Genomic DNA, 5755 nt, shown 5'->3' with positions numbered 1-5755 from the left:
TCATTCTACGAAGCCAATATCACACTCATCCCCAAACCAGGCAAAGACCCAACCAAAAAGGAGAATTACAGGCCAATTTCCTTGATGAACACAAGTGCAAAGATCATTAAGCTTCTAGCTAAAAGAATCCAGAAACACATTAAAAAAATCATACAATATGAGCAGGTAGGCTTCATACCAGAGATGCAGGGATGGTTTGACATTGCAATGATTTTAATGACAAGTTTATTTTTGTCAGATATAAGGATTGCTATGCCTGCTTTCTTACTAGGGGCATTTGATTGGTAGATCCTTTTCCAACCCTTCACTCTGAGTTTGTTTGCATGTTTGGCTTAGAGGTGGGTCTCCTGAAGGCAACAGATGGATGGGTCATGTTTTAGGATCCAAACTGCAGTTCTTTTTCTTTTGATTGGTGAAGTAAGCCCGTTAATCTTAAGAGATAGTATAGAGAGATGCATTATGGTCACTGTTTTTCTTTTTTCCTTTCCGCTGTCCTTGCTCAGATAGACTTCTATTAATGCCTGTCTGGGTGCAGGTCCCTGTTCCTGGTTGCTTTTCTCAGGTTGTGTTCCACCTCTTAGTAGTCTTTGTAACGCTGGCTTAATGTTTATGTATTAATTTAGTTTTTCTTTGCTATTAAAAATTTTCAGTTCTCCATCGAATGTGAATGCTAGCGTTTCTGAGTATATCAGTCTGTGTTGGCAGTTATTGGCTCTCAGGCCTCATGTGGTACTTTCCCAGGTCTTTCTTGCATTCAGTGTTTGTGTGGAGAGATCTGTAGTGATTCTAATATTTTTCCTATAGTAGTATAGCTCCTTCTTCATTTTTGGTGCATGCAAGATTGTTTCCTTATCATTCAGCTCTATCATTTCTTCTATAATATGTCTAGAAGTGTTTCTCCTGGGATCCTGCTTGTTAGGTGTTCTATATGCTTCTGTTATGTGGGTTAGATGTTCTTTTTTGAGATGGGGAAAATTTTCATCGATTATCTTGTGGAATAGGTGTTGCATTCCCTTGCTTTGATATTCCTCACCTTTGTATATGAAGGTTAAATTTCTTGGCACTATCTGCTTGCCCTTGAATTTCCCTTTGGTATAATTTAAGTGATTTTTCCATATCTGTCATTTTTTGTTCCAGTTGATGTATTCTGTCTTCTGTATTCCATTTTGTTCACTCTGTTAACTGTGGCTTCCATTGTGGTTTGCATGGAGGAAATGGACTCATTGTTGATTTCAATGGATTCAATGTTGGTTTTCAAAATACTAATCTCACCTCTTAATGAGGTGTGTACTGCCTCTATTTTGTCACTTATCTCATGGCTTAGTGAGGTGTGTGCTACCTCTATTTTTTCATGCATCTCCTGTTTGAAGTCCTGCACCTCTTTTGGTATTTCGACATGGTGTTCTTTCAAATTCTGGTCTATTTCTCACTTTATTTCTTGAGTCATTGCCTCCAGCATGTCTTGGATGTAGTGTTTGTCTTCCATTCCTGCTTTGCTCCCAGTGGGGCTCTCCCCTGGGTTGCTGCTGGCTTTTAGAGATAGCTTGCTATCCTAGGTGTTGATAAACCTTGTAATATTTCTCTGTGATTTTCGCATGGTTATTCAGGGATTATTGCAGACTAATCTGAAATTTTGTTTTGGTCAATAGGTGTCTGTTCTTGCTTGGTTACTGTTTCTGTGCTGGTAGAGAGTCTGTACCTGATCTCGGTTCTATTGGGGGCCGACCTCCAGCTGCTGGTCTGACCCACACAGGATTCTCAGCTCTCTGCTGTAGATCACTGGCAATTCCCCCCTTTAGAAGGGTTGAGCAGCCTAGACTGCTCCTGTTTGTTCCTACACGTGCTCTTGGCAAGTTCGGATGTGCTAGATGTACTCTCCCAGAGGCTGGAGTCTGCTATGGGCTCCTGATGTTTTGTTTTGTTTTACTTTTTTGGCTATTTGTGGGCTTGAACTCTGGTCTTGGGTGCTGTCCCTCAGCTCTTCAGCTCAAGGCTGGCACCCTACCATTTGACCCATAGCCCCACATCTGGCCTTTTCTGCTTATGTTTTGCTGAGGAATCAGATCCAGGGCCTCTTGCACCTAAGATAAGCACTGTACTGCTGAGCACCTTACCAGCCTGAGCTCCTGACTATTATCGGGTGCTGGATGCCTGTGTTGTTCAATTCTTAGCCTAGAATACATGGGTCAGGTTCTTGTGGGGTTTGGGCTTCTCTTGTCCTGAACCCCCTGCATCCTTTGCTGTCACAGGCATGAATACCAGGAGTGCAGTTCCCTGTTTTTCTCCCCTCTGTTGAGGCGTATGCTCAGCTTCTGATTTCAGTTGGGATGAATTGGTTATGTTGCTCAGGCACCAGATCCCAAGGCCTGGTCCCAGACCCCAGCCTGGGCACACCTGTTGGACCTGTGCTGCTGTGTATCCCACCTAGATTACGCAGCTTGGAGTACACAGTACAAATTTCTTCCACCGTTGGGTTCTTGACCCAGTGGCGCTGTACCAGGCTTGGGCGTTTAAGCTTCCTTCCAGGGTCTCTCTTGTTCTAGCCTGGCCAGCTGAGTGTGATCCATGGGCTGTTGGAACTCTTGAACAGTTTCTAGTTTTAGTGGGTCCTGTGGTGCAGTTTTGGGGTAGGGGGTCTGGGGATTCCCACCAGCTCTGGTCTCCCTTGAGGAATACACTGTCCCCTGCGGGGTACTCACCCTGGAGCTAGTTGTTTCTGTGTGATGTATGTTGTTGTTGGTTGTCATTGCAGTCAGAGTTCAATTGAGGTGGTTGTGGGCTAGGCTGAGAGGTGGTGGCTCTGTGTGTTTCTTTTCTGTCACTGCCTCCATTGACACTGTTTGGGTCCGCTCCATGGGATGGGCCTCCTGCCTCCACCCAAGGGGGGGGGGGAGGGGACTCTGTGCAGGTTCTGATTGCTGGGGTTTGTCTCTGTTTGCGCTCTCTGGATCAGCACCAGTTCCTTTCAGTTCTTCTGCTCTATTGTTCTGTGGGCATCTCATGTATCTCTGAGGTTCCTGCCATGGGGCTGAGTGGGTTTGGTGGGATGGAGCCTCTCTGCTCCAATGGAGAGTGAAGGGAAGGTGTGGGATCTTTGTGTAAGTTCCCTGTTTGGAGGTTTCTTCATTCGTCAGGATCAACTGGTCTGAAACTGATACCTCAGGGGTCTTTGGTGCGGGTGATCTGCAGACAATTCCCTGTGTCTCTGGGCCACCGGTAGCTCCCACCAGGCCGGGCTGGCCATGGCTTGGCACGCTGCTTTGTGGCCAATAGACATTGGGGGAGGCGTCTTCAAGCTTGTCTGTTGTGAAATTCTTCTTTTCAACTCCTGTTTTTCTCTGGATGTTGATTTTGTTGTTGTTGTCGGTCTCTTGGGGAGATTAAATGTTGGAACTCAAACTCTCTTTTTGCTTGGGGAGAGATGTGACGTTCCCCTACTTCCCCATCACCATCTTGGACCCCCTCGAGTTTTTGCTTTTTTTATTCAGAAATAATTTTAATTTATCTGTTGAAATGAGTACGAAAGAAACTAAAGATATTTCTGGTGCTTATGTGAAAAATTATACCTCAAAATATTCTGTATTCTGTGTGTATAATGCCCATAATGTATAAGACTTTGAATTCTACATTGTTTTATAATATATAGGTTCATTAATAAATGTGTCCTTTCAGATTGCATTCCATACCAAAACAGTTTAAGATTATTTTTTTACTAGGTCCTTATAGTATATTTCTTTGGAATAAAATGACAATGTTGTCTAATTTTAAAAGTTTTATAACGATTATGCTATGTAAAGGCCTTTCTAAGGTGAAGAATTAATACACTAATGTCAAACTAACTTTTATTTATGTGGATTACATGAATTGTTACACTTGTAATTTTGTAATCAACTTTTTTATAATTGTTTTTCATTTCTTGCATCTGAAGAATGAAAAATCTGGAATAATTCACAGATTTTCATATCATCCTTTGCAATTGCCATGTTAATCTCTGTATTGGTGTAATTTGGGTTCATGTGCTGCTGAAGCATGTAATGTCCTCTATATTTAGGTAGTTAATGATGCAATATTTATACAGGATTATATCCTTGGGTGCCTGTTTGTAACAAGGAAACTTTATTGTTCCTAACAATGCTACTGATCTTATTTCCCTAAAATTCTGTGTATAATGGAAAATAATTATATTGTTCAGTTGATTGCTCACGTTTGTAATTTTTTAGTCAATGACTATTTTAAATCTTTTTCATTTTAGTTTAATCATACTTTGAAGCATTTTTAGCTAGGTCCAAAGGGGATGGCTTTTTCAAGTACTTATTTATTCAACTGAGTTTGCTCTGTGTAGCTAACGGATTCAAAGTAAGCCTTGCTTAAAAGCTACTTCTAAACTTCTGCAGCTGAAATTTTCCCAAATGCGGTCTCATTGGCACAAATGTGTACCTGACACTTTACCCTTCTTCCATGTAGGATCAGACCAACCAGAGTATCTTACCCTGATCGCGTAAATTGTCTTACTTGAACAAAATAAATCTTAGTTCCAAGGGATCATAGAAAAATGAATATTTCAGACAGAACTTTTCAGACTAGAAGGATTTTATCAAAATATAATGGTTTATTATACCTATCATTTCAAAAGTAGCTAAAGCCAAGAAGGTGAAAAAATTGTTCATATGCATGATTACCTAATGTCCTGGCCTGTCTACCTTCCAAACAGGCAGGAACTTAGACGACTGCCTTTCTATCACCAAATATTTTCATAGCTCCAGGAGAAGTCCATATGTTTCTCCTTGTTATTAGGCCTTAAATTGGTAATGTTTCCTCTTGCCTACAGTCTGTAAATCTACAAAAGGTAAAGGTTTAAATCTAACTCTATCAAACACTGAGGTAGAGATAATGGAAAAATACTTTAAAACAGAGTTGCTTTTGATACCCTAACCAAAACAGAACAATGCAAAACATGTGCCATTTTATTTTATTATATATAGTTATATATTTTATATTTATATGTGCTGATTTTATATTCCACACAGTGAAACTTACTAGAATCAATTGATAATTTGACAAATAAATTGATATTTATTTATTCCAATAAATAGAATTGGAATGTAAATAATTAAGTTTAGAATATACATTAGAATATAAAAATTATCAATGCAATGTCTTCGGTATAAACGTGATAACTTCTAAGTGTTCATGGTCTTCTGAATTCACATTGTTAAAAATCAATGTTGTTTTCCTCTAATCTATAAGAGATTTTACTCTGATGCTCTGTTTATTGTTTTAACTCACTGGTCCCAAACTGTTTTTCTCCATATTTCTGATGCATTCCTACATATTATACTCCAATTTTGCTAATATGATATCTAAAAGACATTATTCTTCTATAGACCCATGGGTCCTAACATCTTATGGCTGAGTTACCTGCATCATCAGATAACAGGGGCAAGACTTCTCACCTAGGCCTATGCAACATGCCAGCAGACAGTAACTGAAAATCCATCTCAATTTCTCATTTCTTATATTTCAGGGCTCCAATTCCTTGAGAAACAAGAATTAGCAGCAAGCAATTGTGTAATGTAAGGCAGCTTAAAATGAAAGATGAAGTCACAAAATCGAGAGAAATTACTGTATTTCAAACTGAATTTACAGATGACCAGTCCATATGAGTGAACAAGATCAGAAAGTGTCACAAGATTATTTTAATACCCCTCCCCTAATGACTAATGTAATATTTCAGTCCAGCATAAGTGGGCCCAAA

The 5755-nt window shown here is 39.9% G+C and overlaps 1 pseudogene; it reads right to left on the bottom strand.

The window, feature by feature from the left end:
* Positions 1-3932: 3932 nt before the first annotated feature.
* On the bottom strand, positions 3933-4031 carry LOC138835383 (U6 spliceosomal RNA; annotated as a pseudogene).
* Positions 4032-5755: the final 1724 nt, after the last annotated feature.

Source organism: Dipodomys merriami, unplaced genomic scaffold, assembly GCF_024711535.1.
Source record: "Dipodomys merriami isolate MVZ:Mamm:240054 unplaced genomic scaffold, mDipMer1.0.p SCAF_234, whole genome shotgun sequence".
NCBI lineage: Eukaryota > Metazoa > Chordata > Mammalia > Rodentia > Heteromyidae > Dipodomys > Dipodomys merriami.
Note: the sequence above shows the minus strand (reverse complement) of the source record. Positions and strands in the feature narration are given on the sequence as shown.